Source organism: Cnephaeus nilssonii, assembly GCF_951640355.1.
Source record: "Cnephaeus nilssonii genome assembly, chromosome: 15".
Taxonomy (NCBI): domain Eukaryota; kingdom Metazoa; phylum Chordata; class Mammalia; order Chiroptera; family Vespertilionidae; genus Cnephaeus; species Cnephaeus nilssonii.
The window spans coordinates 32,106,406-32,127,209 of NC_137086.1; positions in this window are offsets into that span (position 1 = coordinate 32,106,406).

The following is a 20,804-nucleotide window of genomic DNA, read 5'->3' on the forward strand; positions in this document are numbered from 1 at the left end:
GTCAGAATGGCTATCCTCGACAAACCAACAAATGACAAGTGCTGGCGAGGTTGTGGAGAAAAAGGAACCCTCGTGCACTGCTGGTGGGAATGCAGACTGGTGCAGCCACTGTGGAGAGCAGTATGGAGTTTCCTCAAAAAACTAAAAATGGAACTCCCATTTGACCCAGTGATCCCACTTCTATGAATATATTTCAAGAAACTAGAAACGCCAATCAGGAAGGTTATATACACCCCTGTGTTCACAGCAGCACAATTCACCATAGCTAAGATTTGGAAACAGCCTAAGTGCCCATCAGCAGATGAGTGGATTAGAAAACTGTGGTACATCTACACAATGGAATACTACGCTGCTGTAAAAGGGAAGGAACTCCTACTATTTGCAACAGCATAGATGAACCTGGAGAGCATTATGCTAAGCAAAATAAGTCAGTTAGAGAAAGATAAATATCAGATGATCTCATTCATTTGTGAAATATAATGAATAACATAAATGATGAACAAAAACAGATCCAGAGACAGAGAAGCATCAATAAGACCATCAAACCTCAGAGGGAAGGCAGGGCAGGGTTGGGGGAAGGGGGAGAGATCAACCAAAGGACTTGTATGCATACATATACGCATAACCAATGGACACAGACACTAGGGGGGTGAGGGCACGAGCGGGGGTGGGGGTGGAGGGTTATTGGGGATAAGGACACATATGTAATACCTTAATCAATCAATCAATCAATCAATATTTTACAAAATACCTTCAAATAGTGATTTATACTAAATTGAAGGTAAGGCTTTTGGCTCACACATAAATGAAAAGCAAATATTGCAGATAGATTCCATATATATATATATATAATATATGTTTATAATAAACTTGCTCAATTTAAGAAAAAAAAATACTGTTTTAATTAGATAAAACATACACATGGTTAAATTTCAAACTTAATTATATAGGTAAAAATAAATTTCTCCTACTCCCTTCTTTCAAGTTTTACCCCTAGGAATAACCACTGTTATCAATGTTTTATATATGTTTATAGAAATGTTCCACATATTTATAAACAATGAATGGGAGTGCTTGATTCTGGAGGTGTATGAATCATACTGAATAATCAGTATTGTACAGACAATAACCAATCAGAATGGATTTTGGCCTTAGTACTCCTGGTCAGGTACTTGGAGTCCCCTAGTAAGACACTTGCCCAAGGTCAGTAGGTTCATAAGTGGGTGATATCAGGATAGGGTCTAGGCAGTCATTACCCAAACTCTGTGCTAGGTAAGTGGAGGTTAAAACAGACCGTTAAAAGGGAAAACAGTGGTGTCGGATGAGATAAGTATGGTGTTTATTTCACAGCTTTTCCTGAACAATTTTTTTTTTTTGTATCACAGATGTCAAACTTAAGGTTCTACCTATCTATCGATCTATATCACCTATATAGAAATATAGTTTTATTAGTAAGAATTTTGGTAACATATTTTCACTTAAAAATAAAAGATCTGCCAGAGTAATATAGTATTTCCTTTATATGCCTTTCCTCTAACCTTCAAAATATTATTTCTAATACATTCATATTCCCACTGTGTAGATAAAGAAACTGATACCGTAATAAGGAGCTGCCCAGAACCATGAGCTAGGATTTAACCCATATCCATATGATTGTGACTACAAAGCCCAAAGGTTTTAATTTGACTAATCAGCTTTATTAATGCTGAGTTCCAGAGTAAAGATTTGATTTATTCTTTTACCTAAAATTAATATTTTTAAGCTCTAAGAATTTTTACTTTGATTTTCTTTGTTCCCCATCTTCCTTCCCTGTATGCTCCCTAGACCTCCTAAGAATTATCATTTTCTAGTATCTCAAGAGGAGACTCTCTGTATAATCACATTTTTCACTTTTTCTAACTTTAGAAATGTGGCAACGGATGATTATTTTGGGCAGTTTTTCTTTGGGTTCAATTTAGATCATATACATGACCCATTCAGCCTTTTCAGGCCCTTTCATGAACAGGATCAGAAGTAAGGCACTTTAGATTTGATGGATTTCTAGTCTCATATAATGCAGTATTCATTTTCAATTGTATCATTCAAAGCCATTCTCTTTCTGTACCTCAAAGTCCAGAGAGATATGTTGATGAAAGAATTTCCCAGGCCCGGCTGGCATAGCTCAGTGGTTGAGCATCAACCTATGAGCCAGGAGGCCAGGGTTCGGATTTCCAGTCGGGGCACATACCAGGGTTGTGGGCTAGATCCCCAGAGTAGGGCATGCATGAGGCAGCCAATCAATGTTTCCTCTCATCACTGATGTTTCTATCTCTCTCTCCCTCTCTGAAATCAATAAAAATATATTTTAAAAAAAGAATTTCCCAACCTACCACTGTTAACTTCATGTGATTACAGTGAAGAGATAATAGAGAAAACAACCAAAGGAAACACCATTTGCACAGGCTAAAAATAAAATGTTAAGTCATATTTATCTCCATCTGCTACTTTCAGCCACTGATTATTAAGCACAGACATTGAAAAAGACTAAGAGCTAATAATGTAGTTCCAGAGATTACTGTCTTTCCAATAACTTATGCCGACAGAATGTCCATAAGACAGTATGATGGAGTACAACGGAGAGTAGCTGGATGCGCTCCAACTCTCACCGACTAATGGATAATCCAATGACCCATTCTCTGATTTTCAGATTCAACTTTCATAAAATCATCATCGTATCTGTTTCTTAGTTCTGTTTAGATAATACATGTAAAGTGTTTTATACCTTACAAAGCATATACAACGGAGGTTATATGCACTATTTCTGACAAACATGGTTTTGATAAGAGAGTTTGGCTACTGAATCTCATTCCTTGTTCACTGCACTCAAGAAGCCATACAAATATTTAAAACTGGTTTCAAATTTGGCATATGAATTACATCCATGGCAGAGAAGATGGAAAGGTAACACCATCACTGAGGGAGACTCACGTAAGGTCCAGGCATGGTGGTTCTGTGAAGTTCAGCAGCATCTCCCCTAGTACTAGGGGCAGAATGATAAAACCTGAAGAAACTTTCCCAGAACGAAATCGAGAATAGGGAGTACAAAGTGCCATGTCTAAGACAACAGAAATAATTATTGGTGGAATACTCTACAACCCAGACCCAAGGCTCTCAGGTAAGCTCCCTTCCTCTCATGATATTTATGCATTATCTCCAAAACACTAATGCTGGAGATCAGGTAAGGGGCGATTAAGCAGTGGCAATATGTGGGAGCAGACAACTCTTCCCAGCCTAACTCAATCCATACCATATAATTAACCCTTAGGAGTAGTTCTGGTGCTAACCAACCTTCTAAGATTTGGAAACAGATGCCCAACAACTTGTGTCTATGAATAAGAATCCATGTGGAAGCTTATTACTTTTTCTTGTTTCCATTGTTAATATTGTTTTTATATTTTTTAAAAATATGCTTTTATTGATTTCAGAGAGGAAGGAAGAGGGATAGAGAGTTAGAAACATCAATGATGAGAGATGGAGCCTACAACCCAGGCATGCGCCCTGACTGGAAATCAAACTGTGATCAACTGGTTCATAGGTTGAGGCTCAACCACTGAGCAACACTGGCCAGGCAACATTGTTTTTATATTTTAATGTATTTTGTTAATTTCTACTTTCATGGCACATGTGAAAAAGAATACCTTTCAATAAACACTTTCAGAAAATCTTTTTCAGGCCTAAAAATACTATTCATTCACTGAGTGCTAAAACTGGACAGTTAATGAATAAGGGTTAAGACAGTTTCATAGGTTCTATAGTTCTTGCCTCCATTTGTAAAACAAATGAAAGTTTTTAAAGTCATAATTGATGTCTTAGAATCAAATAAAAATGCAAATATGAAAACCTGCCATTAATTCAAAGAGCCATGATCCATTAATATACTTTTAACACTGAGATGTAATTTTTTTCTCCTACTGGTGCAAAAATATAAAACAACCATCATTTTAAGTTCATCAACTAGGATTTTAGTGTTAGGAACTCAGATGTTAAAAACCTTTGGTACTAGCATCATATTCACAATTATATCAAGTTCTCTGTTTTCTCACTGAAAAGATGAGAACCCTAAACTTTTAGTAGCCAATGGAGTCCCTTACTTTAACTCAGCAATCTTATTAGTACATTAATTTCTAATGTAAGAATCAGCCCTCCTTTTGGTCTTACCTCATCTCTTATCCTCTGATAGGTCAAAAGTTCAGTGAATATTGTTTTTCCTTCTACAAATGAAGTTAAATAATTGCCATAACAATTTCTACCACATTTTTCAGTGTAATGTTTGTTTTGCTGCTGCAAATTTCTCACCCTCAGCCACATTCACACACTCATTTAGTGTTTCTGCAACTATTCTGAGATTTAAATTCTGGAAAGTATTACTCTAAAGATATATCAAGTACCATATGTCTCCAACTTGAACTCTCAGCAATAAAATCTCTAAAAGGATTGCTTAGCCCAGATCTTAGCTTCTCAAAACTATTCTCCAATACAATGAACTAGGTCTCTCTGGAAAATGGCTGCTGTCAGAGCTGGGGCATAGAAATGAACAACATAATCCTGGAACATCTTGAGTTGCTAATAAGAACATATGAAAAAAATGAGGGCATAGCGAAAGAATACAAATTCCAACTCAAAGGAGCTTCCAAGTGCTAAAGCTGGCACTAGTTTAGCAATAAAATAAGCAATGACAATGTTGGATTATAAAAAACTGAATAAAATAGATAAATCCATACCAGTACACAAATGAATGAATAAATAACTAGTTACATAAATTCAGGAGAAGAAACGGCTCTTCATTTACAGCAAAAATGCAATTAACAAATGTAGGAGGAAAAAACAAACTAGAAATTTATCATTACTAGTTGTGACAGGCAAGAACAATCTATGGATGCTAAAATTAGTGGGTAAGACTTTGATGAGAAACAGGACATTTGGATAGTTTTAAAGTATCTCCTCACAGGAGAATTGTGAATTACCAGGAGAAAAATTATAACTTCAGAGTTAAGAAAACTGGCTGACATCACATTAGCCATGTGATCACAGTTAATATTACCAGCAACAGACATACTGACCTCCATCATGCACTTCCTTATATGACACACTGAGTAGGGCATATAATGGCTGGGCTATTCCTGCCAAAAACGCATAATCTCTATCTGGCAATGAGAAAACATTGCACAAACCCAGATTGGGGCGGGGGGGGGGGGGGCATTCTGCAAATAACTGGCCTGGAGTCTTCAAAAGTGTCAAGGTCATGAAAGACAGACTGAGGAAATAAGGAACTGTCCCAGGTTAAAGGCACGTACGAGAGCTTGACAACCAAATGGAGTGTCAGATCCAGGACTGGGTCCTGAATCAGAAAAAGGGCAACAGTGGGAACTCTGGCAAAATTCAAATAAGATCAGTAGATTATTGCATGGTATTATATCAAGGATAATTTTCTCCCGATAGTTTTACATTGGTGTTTAAGATCTTAACATGAGGAAGAGCTGGGTGAAGAACATGTGGGGATTCTCTTCACTACGTTGACAACTTTTCTGTTAAGTAATATGAGGAGAACCCTTTAATAGAGGAAAACAATTGGAAACTTCATTAATATGTTCTTGTGCTCTGTTTCTGAATGCTGTGCTAAGATTGTTCAATAGTCTTTGGAAACCAACCTTTGAATTATCATCCTCTGTAGCTCCCTGATACAGGCTGCACTTCCTTTGAGTCTCCCAAGACTCCGGGGACATTCTCATACTGCCCAGCAGAGCCCTGGCAGCCCATCTATGTCTCCCCTGGTGAGTATCTACATGAAGTCCCTGGAACATCTTTGGATGTAAAATGTTTCCCAAAAGAGAGATGCAAACAAAACTGTATTTATGTCTCCATGTCACATTAGCCTTGGGCTTCATTTTATCATTTCCCAAACACATTTGGATACGTTTTTCACATATGCAGTTTTCTAAGTAAAATATATTTGAAAACCTGTTTAAAAGCTAGGGTCATAAATATCTCAAAGAATCTGGTATATAAATAAATTCCACTTGTTTGCTCATTCTTGTCAGGAATTCCGAAAGAATACATGGTTAGTAATAGTATACTCTTATCTCCGCTTTATATCCTTATCTCTTCCTAACAACCAACTACTTTGAAAAGCACTGCTAGAATAGAGTAGTTGATACTTGTAGTGCATGGCTTGGCTCCTACAAGCATGTCTGAAATAGAGTTCTGTTGCAGCATTTTCTCTAGGAAAAGTTGTTGATGTTTCCTGATGTCTATACCCTTTTCTTATTTGAGGGTAATATTTTATAAGATATATTTGTATTGAAGGATATATATTTTCTATATTAAGGCAAATATATAGTCACCTCTTACTCTAAAACCCTTTTAAATACCCCTCTCGTCTGTTCAGGATAAAATTCAAACTACTTAGAAGCTTTACAACTTGGCTTTAACCTTTACCTAGTAAATATCTACATAAAATGTTTATACTAGCTTTCCCCATTCATAGTTTATATAATTCAAATTGCTTCTTTATTTTTAACTTTTATAGACATCTTTCTTCTAACTTCCTCCCTTCTCTCCATTTATTTTTCTTTTCAGAAATGAGCAGCTCTAATGCCACTAACTCCATGAAGACTATGATGAATTCCAGGCTTAGGGATCAGTCCCCCCACCCCCACCCTACTCTTCCTTCTCCTCTGCCTCCCTATCTTCCTTCATAATCAATGTCCATAATCAATTAAAGATGTAGTCCAGGTCACTCATTCTTTATTCCTGCTCAAACTTAGTAAATAACCGGCAATACTCCATCCATCCCAGAGTAATATAACATTCAAATCCTAAAGGACAGATTTGTATATTGAAATCTTGAATAAGTAATATAGCATAGTAAAAAAAAAAAGCATCAGCAGTAACTATCTATAATACGATCAAGGCAGGCCATTTCCAACTATGAGCCTTTGGTGTCTGATAAACATATATTTGATGAATCTCAAAAATGTTATAAATATTTTTAAAATAAAGTTGGCGAAGGAACTGATACTTTCAAGTTGGGAGCTTAAGTTGACCCCTCCTTTTCTGAAGAGCAGTTAGGGAAGTGTGTTGAAAAACAAAAACGAAGACAAAAAACCTACATAAAATGTTTATACTAGCTCTCTCCATTCATAGTTTATATAATTCCAATTGCTTCTTTATTTTTAACTTTTATAAACATCTTTCTCCTAACTTCCTTCCTTCTCTTCATTTACTTTTCTTTTCAGAATGTGTATATACAAACAAGTTATGCATATAATTGCTCATCTAGGAATTGGTTTACATATAATTTTACTTGATGGATGTAAACATTTGACTATAAGAAAATATAAGGACAATGTGCTCTAACATGACTTAAGGTAAATTTATGACTCCAAATAGAGAATGACTTAATGTTAAAGTTGTTTACTAATTTTTTAATTCATGACTATTTAAATTACCTCCTCTGAAACAAGTCATTAAATTATTTCTTTCTACTTGGTAGAATGTTAATCCACCTTCTATACCATGCTACTTGATTTTATTAATCCACTAGAGGCCCAATGCATGAAATTCGTGCAAGAGTAGGCCTTCGCAGCTGCGGCAGCTTCCTCAATCCCATGATTGCAGCACCGGCTTCGTCTGGAAGGACGTCTGGAAGAACGTCTGGTCTAATTAGCATATTACACTTTTATTATTATAGATATATGCCTTTTTAAATGGACTTTATACTTAACCTCTCTTTAATATCCAGCTAATATTCCACTTTCTCCACAAAGCTTTTTCTAGATACAATGACATCTTTCTCTGACATCTTTTGTTTCTTATGAATACTATCTGTTACTGCTCTCAGATGTTTTTGTGTATATGTGTTATTCTTTCAGGTAGAAAGGCTTTGGTTATCTAGTTTTAAGAAACAGGTCACAAATTACTAGAAAAAAAAAGCAGCAGCAAATTTTTGTTATTCTTATCTCTCATTCTTCTGGAGTTAGTGACTTCAGTTAGAAAACAGACTTCTGGGATCTTTTATGCAGATGCAATCTGATAGCACCTGGGCTGAAGTCATCTCAAAGGTCACCCCAGGTAAGTACCTGTAAGCTATGAGCTAGGATCTCACTAGGTGTTCTCAGCCGGAACAACGCCTGTGGTTTCTTCACGTGACTTAGACTTCCTCATAGCATGGCAGCTGGATTTCGAGAGTGATTGTCTCATGAGGCAGAAAAGCAGATGGAAGTCTTGTTACATATATAAATTAGTCTCAGAAGTCACACACCTAAATCTCATTTTAGAATGACATTTAACATCATCTTTCTGCCCTAGACTCCTCATACCCACTCCATATCTCACTATCAAAAGGATTTGAGCAAAAAAATAATAATGTTGTTTTAATAGATAATGAAGCCAATGTTTGGATTCCTGTTAATAACAGTTGCCTAAGGCTTATGTTACTCTATCAATGTCTATAATTTCCTACAGTTAACTTTTTAATTAACAAAGATGTACTATAAAATAAAATTTAATTGGGTAGTATACTCTACTTAGCTTTAGTAATTGAAAAAGAAAAGTTGAAAAATCAGAGTTGAATACCATTATTAAGTGCAGGGAAGCACACAATTAACAAGGTCATCTACAATTTGTCAGGAGATAACAGGAAGCTGCACTCTGAATTGTACCTGGGATGAAATTTAATATTCAGAATAATAAAATTCTCTGAAAAACTAATGGCTTATTTTTGTGTTATTGCAGTTCAACTTATTAATTTCAAATATTAAGTAGGGATTTTAATTTAGACCACTTGTTGAAATCATGTACTTTCCATAATGTCCAAGGTCCTCACATTTGTTCACAGCTCTAGAGTCCTGGTTGAGAGAGTGAGTGGGGACTCAAGTTCAGCCTTTGCTATTTGCCAAGATATACACCAGACTTCCCAGAATACATTCATGAGGTGCTCTCTTGAATTTGCATAAAAATGATGCCATACGGGTTAGTAGAGTCCCTGGTTATGAGGCATGATGTTATAGGAATTTCCTACCAAGGAAAGGGTGTAATAGAAAGGCTACTACTTTTTTTGGCATAAAAAACATAAGCAGTATGAATCTTGACTCTGCCACATATACTAGTAGTATTGTGACTTTGAGAAAGTAATACCACCTCTCTGAACCTGACTCCTCACATATAAAATGAAAAAACAATTCTTATCTTTCAGAGTTGATATGAGTAATAAAGCTAACACATGAGAAGTATAAAAACACTGTGCCTACTAAAGTAGACATTACTTAAATAGCATTCATAAAAATTATAAGAGAAGTTGTCATAGAGTTTTAATCCTTGGTTCTAGAAGTATTTGTTTTTGATAGATATAGAGCTCTGCAATTCTATTTTAGGAATGTAATTATATAACTCTCCAATTAAAGCCACTGTAGGAAGAGTAAAAAAAAAAAAAAATTAAAAAAAAAAACCGTATGATTCAGTTCAGAAAAAAAATCACTCCCGAACAAAATATTCCTAAGTATTTATGTAAGAGTTGGTCAGCTTGGATTTTCAAAAATTGGCTTCCTAATTTCCAATACAGTTCTCAAAATGTAGCTTCCTGCCACAAAAGAAATTGTCTTTACATCTTGTGATAACTTCCTTTATGCAAGAGCCATCACTCAGTAGAAGGATCCAGTTAGGTCCTGGCTCAATTCCAACTCTTGATTAGCCATCCTCTTCTGCCTACAAGTTAAAAAAAAAAATCCCAAATGTGTGTTTAGAACATAATCTGACTAAATCATTGACTCAATGGTGCACCTCTAATTTTCCCTGTTGGCTTTACATCTTAAAAAATCAAATAAAATTATTTCACAATGGAAAATGATATGGTTAATGATTTTTGAGATAAACAAGAGGTGATTTTAACTATTTCTCAGGCAAATTAAAAAATATGTTCCAGAGATGACTATAATATTAATAGCTGCATAATGCACCACCTCCCAAATTCAAAGTCCTTACCAAAGACTTACTAGTAAGTGCTGCCTTATCTCTCCTAGCTTATCTTGTATGACTGTTTTCCTTGCCCATGATGCTCTAGCCAGGGCAACCTTTCAGATCTTCAAACATATGTAGCCTTAGGATCTTTGTACAAGCTGTTCTCTCTTTCACTAATGCTCTTCCTCCTCACTCTGCATATATCATGTATCAACTTCAATCTCCATTCACAAAAACACCTTCCCTGCCTACCCCCAGGATTAACTATCTCTGCACTGTGGATTTTGTCATAACTCACACTGCAAATAAAACTCATTTATGTATTCTTCTAATTACTTGTGCTTTTCTATGGCTCTTCCCAGTGTAAGGCCATCTTTGTTACCTTGATTTGTCTAGTGCCAAAAGAAAATAGGAGGTGCCATAAATGTTCAATGAATAAATAATTAATAAGAAGATTCTAAATTTTAAAGAGTTTGCATATTTACAAATTAATGCAAATGAGGGTCTAGAGGAAAATCTTTACAAATAAACATAGCATTCATATGAAAGAAAAACATGAAAATACAGTTAAAAATAATAAAGTTTGGTCTCATAAAAGAAAATAAGGTAATAAATTGTGGACAAAAAAGGGGTTGTGTAACAAAGGTGACAAGTTCAGTGACAGAAAGTAACCTCACGGGGTAAGCTGAACATAAATTTCGAACTGGCTAGGTCGTGGCATGCAAATTTTTTAGTTAAAGGTTTATCGTTGCCTTCAGCAAGCCCTGTCAGTTGCTCTTGTGCATCAAGGTTAATCTTTTTCGAAACCCTCAGAGGTGTAGCCTTGGAATGGGGGTTGGGAGTGGGACCAAGAGCTTTTGATGGAGCAGATTGGCTTCCTTTTCACAATCACAGACGTCTGGTTGCTCTGGCTCTGCGGATGGCAGCCAAGGGCACATCACGTGCCAGCTGCTGCTGAGGGTGGCCCAGGTGTTCTTGTTGATGGTGGTACACACGTAGGAGGTGGCCAACGTTGCTGGTCAGATCATCTACTTCATGATCACCCAGACACGTTGCCATGGGCTGCCTGCTCCACGCCCATGGTCTTGCAGTGAATCAGCCTGTTGTAGCAGGTCTTGTGGCTGACTGTAATTTGCAAGGCAGGGATACTATTCCTAGGAAACTTTTGGTCAGTTAGAACACAATTAGGGTTTCCAGATAAAATACAGGATGCCCAGTGACATCTGAATTTCAGATAAGTGATGAATCAATTTTGTATTAATAGCATATTCTAAATATTGCATGGACATACCTATACTAAGTAATTATTTGTGATTTAACGGAAAATCATGTTTAACAGGTTATTCTGTGTTTTAAGAGCTAAATCTGGCAAGCCCCACCCGTTATCTCTGTCAAGGAAATTAAAACTGGACAATACAAGGGCTTTGACAAGAGAGTTGCCTGACTTACTCCTCACCTCCTAACCTCCAAAATAAGAGCATTACCCTGCTTCTACCCCTTATGCTCAGGAGCTGGCAGAGGGCTGGAACCAAGATAATCTATCCTAACCTATGTTACTGCCGTGGCAGTTGCAGCAGAGTTTTACAGTATAAACAACCTGGTGATTGATCCCAGAAGTACAAAGGACAAAGGGTACTGCTGAAGGAAGACTTCATTTAAAATGAAAGCTAAACATGCTCTATTTCTTTTTATTGTGATTACAGTTTTTTAGATATTCTTTCATTCCAAAAGAAAAGGGCAAAAGTCCCCTCAAGTCACTTAGCAGTTTAATATCAAGATATTATTTAATCTTCCAAAATGTAATCTTAATGGCAGGGCATGTGATAGCCACAACGCCTTACACCACATCAATTTTGGAAAACTGAATTCGTTCAGATGCACTTAAAACGACTGCTCCATCAATGGACCCACCAGCACCCACCTCTCCCAACACACAAGGTGCCTCCTTTTGTTCTTAGGCCTTTTTATATTAAATGGCGCTGGAAATCTGATCCAATTCTTATACCTAGTACATGAAATGCCAGTATTCTCACAGAACTTAGACCTAATTTTTTTAATTAAAAATATTTTCTTAGGATAAGCAAAGGACACCTATGTCATCTCCTGCTTCTCTCTCCTTCCACCAGCTCGTAATTCTTGGGAATGGAAACTGGCTTTCCTTTTTTAATTCTCCACGTCATGATTTCCTTCTACAAGAGAGATGATCTTGCTATCATAGGCAAATGGGTATATTGGCTACACTGTGGTTCCCACTATGAGACAGGCTTTATTACTTGATCCTAGATATCCTAAAAAGAAAGGGAAAAAGGAAAAGAATTTGGAAATTTTATCCAAGGATCAATTTTATCCATTACTTATATTTTTAACACCACTATATTTTTCTATACATTCTTTTCATAATAAGTCACATTTCTTTTTTGGTAAGTCTTCATTTTCTCCAAATGGAATGGATGTCTCCAGCAGAAAAGGCCCAATGTTATGAGCTCACAAAGGCAAAGAAAAAAATCACATCAATGGTGATTTTTAAATGTCACTGCTGTTACATCATAAAGGAAAAGAAGAACATTTTAAAACTTTAAAATGACAACAGACTTCCTTCAATAGTATATATCCCTGGACTGCAAGTTTCATACACACCTCACCCCCATCTTCCCTGCCTTGATCAATCTGTGGACTTAGAAATAAATGTATTTGCAGACTGTCTTTTAGAGCTTAACTGCTTTGTTAATAGATGAACTTCTGTATTCAATAATGTAAACAATTTTTAAAGCAAACCCAACATATAGTATATACCACTATTAAGGTTACCGTGAGAACTTTTGGACTTATTCTGATGAAGAGTCGAAGTTACAATCTACCCAAAAGAAAGTAAAACACTCAGAGAGGAAAAAAGATTGAGGGAAAAGTTTAATAGTGTTTCACTGAACAGCTGTACTGATTCCGAAACTTTTCTCAGTATAATCCGGCAGAATCTCATTAACAAGGCAAAGAATTCTGGGAAAATAAGTGGATCTTAAAACAATTTCAAGAAACAATATACAATTAAGCTACCATATGTGTTTGCTCTGTATGAGTGATACACCATACATAATGAGGTAAGGGCTGCAAACATTTCACAAACTCTTTTATTTTTACCATGAAAGTCTTCCAGACATTTTAAGACATGTTAAAATTAGTTTGGGGGAAAAAAATCGACTTCTCTTAAAAGTTTTATCTGTTGACTTTGAAAAAGATATTCCTTCATTGGTAGGCATGGAAGCATATGCCATCAGTCATGATGAATTACTAAGCACATCTGCTGTCCCTTTATAGGTTCAAGCAAAGGGAAAGAGTGACAAACTCTAATTGGACAATTAGGGCTCCGATGTAACCCAAGTGCTTCAAATGTGTCCCTAGATGACTTTTGACTACAAATTAAAGTATGCTTTTTGGAAATAGGGAGAGTCTTGCTGTGTTTTTATCCATTCCAAGTATTTCCAGGCATTCACTTGTACCACAGATATGTATTAAATGCTTACTGTGAGCCAGGGATGTTTACAGAGACAACGCATGCAGGAGTAACACTTTAACATTATAGAACAATCTACCCAACAATATCAGAAGACGCCTTCTTTTTAAATGCATATGGAAGAAACAGCACCCATCCCCGGCTGTCGTGGAGTTCACAATGCACTAAGGGGAATGGACAACTGAGGAGTACATACATCCTCTGGGAAAATTAAAGAAGGAAGGGAGACAGTGCTGGTGGGTGGCAGGGTGGATGCTCTGAAGGAAATTTTAAATATGATGAAAAGGAAGGCTGCGCTGAGAAAATGACTTGAAAAAGACCTAAAATATGTGAGTGAAGAATCCACATAGATATCGGAGGGAAGAGTGTACCTGACAGAGGGTACCCTAAGTGGAAAATCCTTGAGATGGTGTGAAAACTGGCATTCATATACATCGTGGGAACTTGGGTGTTATAATCACTTTGGCCAAAGTCTTTTATCCTATATAATAAAACCCTAATATGAAAATCGACCGAATGGCAGAACGACTGCTCACTGTGACACACACTGACCACCAGGGGGAAGATGCTCAATGCAGGAACTGCCCCTTGGTGGTCAGTGCGCTCCCATAGGGGTGCACCACTTAGCCAGAAGCCGGGCTCATGGCTGGCAAGCGCAGTGGTGGTAACGGAAGCCTCTCCCACCTCCGCTGCAGTGCTAAGGACCCCTCAGGGATGTTCGCCTGCTGGCTTAGGTCAGCTCCCCACCAGAAGGCAGACATCCCCCGAGGGGCCCCAGACTGCGAGAGGGTACAGGCTGGGCTGAATGTCGTGCACCGGGCCTCTAGTTTCCTTATAAAACTAAAACTATACCTAGAACTTCTAATTTTAGATGTTGACCAAGAGAAACAAAAATATATGTATAGCAAAAAAATTTAAAGCAGCTTTATTTACAATAGCACAAAACTGGAGGAAACATATATGTCCATCAACTGGGGAATAAATAAAAAATAATGTATTATAGTTATAAAATGAAATAGCAATAAAAGTTGAACAACTATTGATATAGGCAAAAATATGAATGAAACTCAAAACCTATGCTTAGTAAAAGAAGCCTTGTTCAAATTATTCCATTTATTTGAAATTCTAGAACAATGTACTCTTCTCAAGTAATTCATCCATTCATACATCCCTTCTAAACCTTGCATGATAAATTCTTCTTCTACATTTGATCAGTTCCAATATGCTCTGGGATCTACCATCCCCTACATTTCACATTATCCTCAAAAAACTTCCCCTTTTTCTATTCTTCTTTGATAACTAAACATCTTGAAAGAGTTGTCTATACACAATGGCTCAATTTCTCCTCTATCTATTCCCACTGTAGTGTATTCTTATCTGGTTTTATCAGCACCCTGGGAAGAAGGTACTCTCCCTAAGTTCACCAATATCTGAAAATTGCCAAATTCAATGAGCTCTTTTCCATCTTTGTCTTAGCCTCTTAACTGCCTGTAACACTATCTTTCCTATCTGTTAAATTGAGGTATAAGTTACATAGAATCAAATGTAAAAATCTTATATTTCCAGTCCCATGAGTTTTAACTAATATAAACAACCATGTAATTAAAAAAACAAACAAAAAACAGCATAGAACTATTTCCACACACCCCAGCAACAACCACTGTACTAATTTCTATCATTATAAATCTGATTTGCTTGTCCTTGAAATTTACATGAATGAGATTATGTAATAGGTAATCTATTGTGCCTAATTTAAGGCCTGTGCCTAATTTATTTCACTAATGTTGAGATTTATCTATGTTGTCTTTACATATTTTTTATTGCTAAGGGTATTCTTTTTCTATTGTTGCATAACAAATTACCACAAATGTAATGGCATAAGACAACAATACATTTATTATCTCACAGTTTCCATGGGTAAGGAGTTGGAGCCTGGCTTAACTGAGTTTTCTCCTCTGAGTTTCACAAGGCTGAAAGCTGCACGTCAGCTGGGCTACATCCCTTTCGATGCTAGGGTCCCCTTCCAAGCTCAAGGAAGCTGAATTCTGCTCCTCATTTTTGTGGGAATGAGGTCCCCATATTATTGACTGTGATCCAGGGCTCCTATCAGGTCTTAGAGCACCTTGCAGTTACTTGCCACATGGCCCTCTAACAAATCTCACAATATGAAAGCTTACTTCTTCACAGCCAGCAGGAGAATGTCTTTCTAGTATCAGGAAAAGCCCAGTCCTACTTTTAAGTGCTTTCATCGTATTACATTAGGGCTACCAAGGACAATCTCCCATTTAACTCAAAATCAATGGATTTGGAACTTCAATTACATCTACAAAAATTCCTTCACCAAGCCACATAATACGCCCTAATCACAGGAGTGACATCCCATTATATTCACAGGTTCTGCCCACACTCGAGGGGAGGAGATTATTCAGGGCATTTATTATGCAGATGGGAATCTTGGAGGTCATCTTAGAATTTCATTGTATACCACAATTTATTTTTCCATTGTCTTGTTAGTGGACGGCTCAACTTCAATTTTGGGGCTATTATGAGTAATCCTTCTATGGACATCTGAGAATAAGTTTGTGTGGACATATGTTTCATTTCTCTTGGGTAAATATCGAGGAGTACAACTGCTGTGTGATAGATAAGCATATGTTTAACTTTAAAATAAACTTTCAAACAATTCTCCAAAGGAACAGAATGACTTTATAGTTCCTCTAGCAATGTATGAGAGTTCTGGTTTGTTCCATATTTTCATCAGGACTTGGTATTGTCAATCACAAATATTTGCCTTTCTAATGAGTACAAATTGGTTTCTTATGGCAGTTTTAATATGTTTTCCCTAATAAGTAATGATGCTGAGCATCTTCTTTTATGCTTGTTGGCCATTTACATTTTTTGTCAAGTATCTTTCAAGCCTTTTGCCAATATTTTAAATATTTTTATTGATTAACAGATTGATTTTTAGATAGAGGAAGGAAGAGAAAGAGCGAGATGGAGGAAAAGAGCGCGAGAGAGAGAAAGAAATTTTAGAGAGAGATTTGTGTGTTTATGCATTTGTTGTTTGATTCTGATTCTTGTATGTGCCCTGACCAGGGATTGAATCCACAACCTGGCAGTGTTAGGATGACACTCTAACCAACTGAGCTTCCTGGCCAGGGCTTCTTTTGCTAGTATTTAATTTATTTTTTTTTTGCCTTTCATTATTGAGTTGTACAGATTCTTTTTATATTTGTCAAGTAAACAAATTATGTAGATTTTTTCCCCAGTCTGTGATTTACTTGTTCAGTTCTTTACTGGGATCTTTTGAAGAAGAAATGCTATTAATTTTGATCAAGTCTAATTTATTGGTTTCTTTTCTTTTTAAGTGTACTATCTTTTTATCTTGGCTAAAAACATTTACCTAACTCAAAGCTGTAAAGATACACTCTTGTGTTTTCTTCTATGTTGTTTAGAGATTTAGCTTTTTTCTTTCATCTAAGCTTAAATTAATTTTTATATGGTGAGCGGTATAGATCAAAGTTCCTTTTATTTATTTTTTGCAACATGGCAATACAGATGTTTCATGGGGTAAAGGTGAGGGAATGAGGAATATCCTTAATAGTGTCAACAATAAATAAAAAAAGAATATTTTCTACTCTTTCTTGAAACTTATCTCTTATTTCTAAATATGTATATTCTTTAGTAATTAGCCATAGCCCTCTTTTATTACACTATGCTCTTACATGCCTTTGACTTTCCTATGACTTTCAATAAAATTTAAATACTGATAATACTTAAATGTATATCTGCATTTACATACTCTCCAATGGATCTCCAGATAAATCAATTCAATTGTCAATTTGATATTGCCCATTGAATACTTCAGAGATCTTAAATTTAACACAGCCAATATCAAACTCAATTTCCCCACTTATAGAAATGTCCATCCTTTTGAGTTTTCCTCATCTTCATAAATACTATTACTATGCTTCCAGAAACCTAGTAATTATGCTTACATCATTTCTTTCTTTCACCTTCCTCAGCCAATACCAATAAATCTTGTGAACTCTTTCTGCAAAATTACCTGAAACCAAAACACTTTTTAAGATTTGCTCTGCTATCACTTCAATACCCACCTGCAATGGCCTCTCACCTGGACTACTACAGCAGACTCTTAACTATGCTCTTTTTCCCTTTTGCCTCTCTCCAATTCACTCCTCTCAAAGTAGCGAAGGTGAACATTTAAAAATACACATTGTGTTATGTAACTCCCCTGCCTAAACTCTTCAGTAACTTTTACTCAATGCACTAAATATGTATTAAGCATCTATTATGTGTCAATCATTGTTCAAAGCACCAGGAATCCTATATAATAAAAGTCCAGCGACTGAAATGGCAGAACGACCAGAGACCAGAATGCCCCCCACCCTGCGAGCAGTTAGGGGCAATCAGACAGGCAGGCAAATGGTTAGAGGAGATGAGGCAGGCAGGCAGGAGAGCAGTTAGGAGCCACCAGTCCTGGATTGCAAGAGGGATATCTGACTGCCAGTTCAGGCCTGACGTGCCTGGAATTGGGCCTAAACCGGCAGTAGGACATCCCCCAAAAAGTCCCAGATTGTGAGAGGATGCAGGCTGGGCTGAGGGACCACCCCCTCGTGCACAAATTTCGTGCACCAATCCTCTAGTACCATGGTCGGCAAACTGCGGCTTGCGAACCACATGCGGCTCTTTGGCCCCTTGAGTGTGGCTCTTTCACAAAATACCACGGCCTGGGCAAGTCTATTTTGAAGAAGTGGCATTAGAAGAAGTTTAAGTTAAAAAATTTGGCTCTCAAAAGAAATTTCAATCATTGTACTGTTGATATCTGGCTCTGTTGACTAACGAGTTTGCCGACCACTGCTCTACTATAATGATAATTACAAGAAGACTTGGTTCCTAACTTCATTAAATTTATACTCATTCAATATTGACACACATACATACACATGCACACACACATGCACGCACACACACACATGCACACCTGTACAAAATGTTAACTTTAGCAAATATACAGAGAAGTAATGAACAGCGCTATAAATATCTTCATTGGAATTTTATATGGTTAGGAAGCAAAAGAAGGATACTTCAGATTCCTTAGCACAAATTATCTGAAAAAGAGGGACCCAGGCAGAAAACCATGCATTTAAATGTGCAGATTTCAGGTATGATAAGGCCTGAGAAGCATTCACAGATGCAAGGACAGATGACTAGGACAGAAAGCAAATGAAAACAAGATGAGTTTTGAGGAAAAGGCATGAGCCAAACTTGTAAGCCATATTAAGTAGTAATGTTTCTCTTCCTTAAAATAACAGAACAATTTGGGAAAGATCACTGTGGCTACAGTGCAGAGAATATATGGAGAAGCAAACAGAGTAAATGTGGACAGAGCATTGGAAGGTTTTAGCAATGATCTAGACAAAGTGAGATGGTAGGAGCCTCCTACTTCAGTACCTTCACATGTGCTGCCTGGAACTCTCTCCATCCATCTTCCTTACTTGTCAGGTCTCACATTAAATGCTCCCTTTTAAATGGGAGCCTTCCCTGACCACTAAGAAAATAAAATGTTTCTCACTCACACCCATTCTTGTCTATCATCGCCTTGCTTCCTTTTCAGCACGTTCACACATTGTAACAATCACTTCTTGTTTATTTATTTCTATCTCCCACACTGGAATGTCTGTACTAGGACTGCAGGGACCATGCCTGTAAATCGTCAGCACATGCCACAGTGGCTGCTTCATGGTTGTACTCAATAAATGTCAATTAAATAAAGTTACTGTCTTCAAGATGATATTAGCATTCCTTTCTCCATAGTACATATGCTTCCTTTGCTCAAGTATGCTCAAACCTTTCAACCACTGTTCCATGTCTACATGCCAGGTTTCAGGCAGAGATCACGACTTCCCAGACCGTGTGCTACCCATCAACGGTTTACTTTAGAGCAACGGCTCTGCAGCCGGGCTGCTTGCATTTGACCTTCAGCTATTCTACATCCCAGCTGGGTGGTGGTGGGAAATTTACTTAGCATCTCTGACAGTTTCTTCATCCGTCAAATGGTGATATTAATAGTTCTTCATAGCATTGTGTGAATATGAAAGAGTGTCATGCTATTCATCCTACTGTGAAAGCATAACATTATATAAAATTAATAATGTATCACAAATGTGATGTGTCAAGAAGGAGAATTACAGGATATTTGAGAATATACATCAGATTGGCATGTTCATTATTATATAACAAGCACTCCTTCTAGTTAGAAGAAAGCAAGAGAAAACTTGGGTTCATTTCAGATTCAGGTTTATCCTGCCAAAACACATTAAGTAACTGAGTTAAAGAAACATCTGAGATCTCAAATAATTACCCTACTATCATGAAAACATAGTCGTTGCCGAGTGTGTGCATATGTGTGTATAGTCATCTCATGTATCGATTTCACATATATCTCCTGTATAATTTATCTACTGGCAAACACTGCTGTATAACAAACTACTCCAAAGCTGAGTGGCTTGAAATAGCACTCATTAATTCTCAGTAATCTTGGGTCTACTGGGGGTTGGTTGATCTAAGCTGGACTTGGCTGGTGTACCTCTATACCTCATATTTCTCATTCTCCTGCTGAGGCCAACAGCGTAGCGCGTTTTTCTCATGGCAAGGGCAAAAGTGAAATCACAGAAACAGAAGTCCACATGGATTACTGAGACCTAAGCTCAGAAGGGACACACTGCCACCTCTTCCTCATTTTATTGAAAATAAAGTTTTAGGGCTGGATTCAAAATTAATGGAGAAGGGAGATAAACACCTCTTTTATGGGAAGAGCTGCAAAGAATCTGGATATAGAAGGGATGAAGAATTGGGGCTTGGACACAGAGAAGCATGGAGAATAATTCAATTTACCAAATCTGCTCAGTTTATTCTTTATTTTTCCTGTATGAAGACAGGGATACTGAATGTTGATTTGACAAAGAAACAGAGGACAACATATACCACCCTATCAACTGAAAGTTTACATATAATCATAAGTACACTTTTCCCTAAAATAGACAGGAGGAATGGAAAAGAATGATAAGGCAATAATTTTTTTCTTTGAGACTGTAAGGTAAACACCAATACTTACAGCAACTGTTTTGTAGGTCTATGACAGAACAAAGAAATGAAGCATCTTAGTTAACTTGTGATTCTGTTGTTCCTTTTACAAAACATTCCCTTATTGCACAGGGTATTTTTAGTAAAATAATGCCATTTTTCTTTTCTTTTTTAAAATCCCAATTCAAGCTCTATT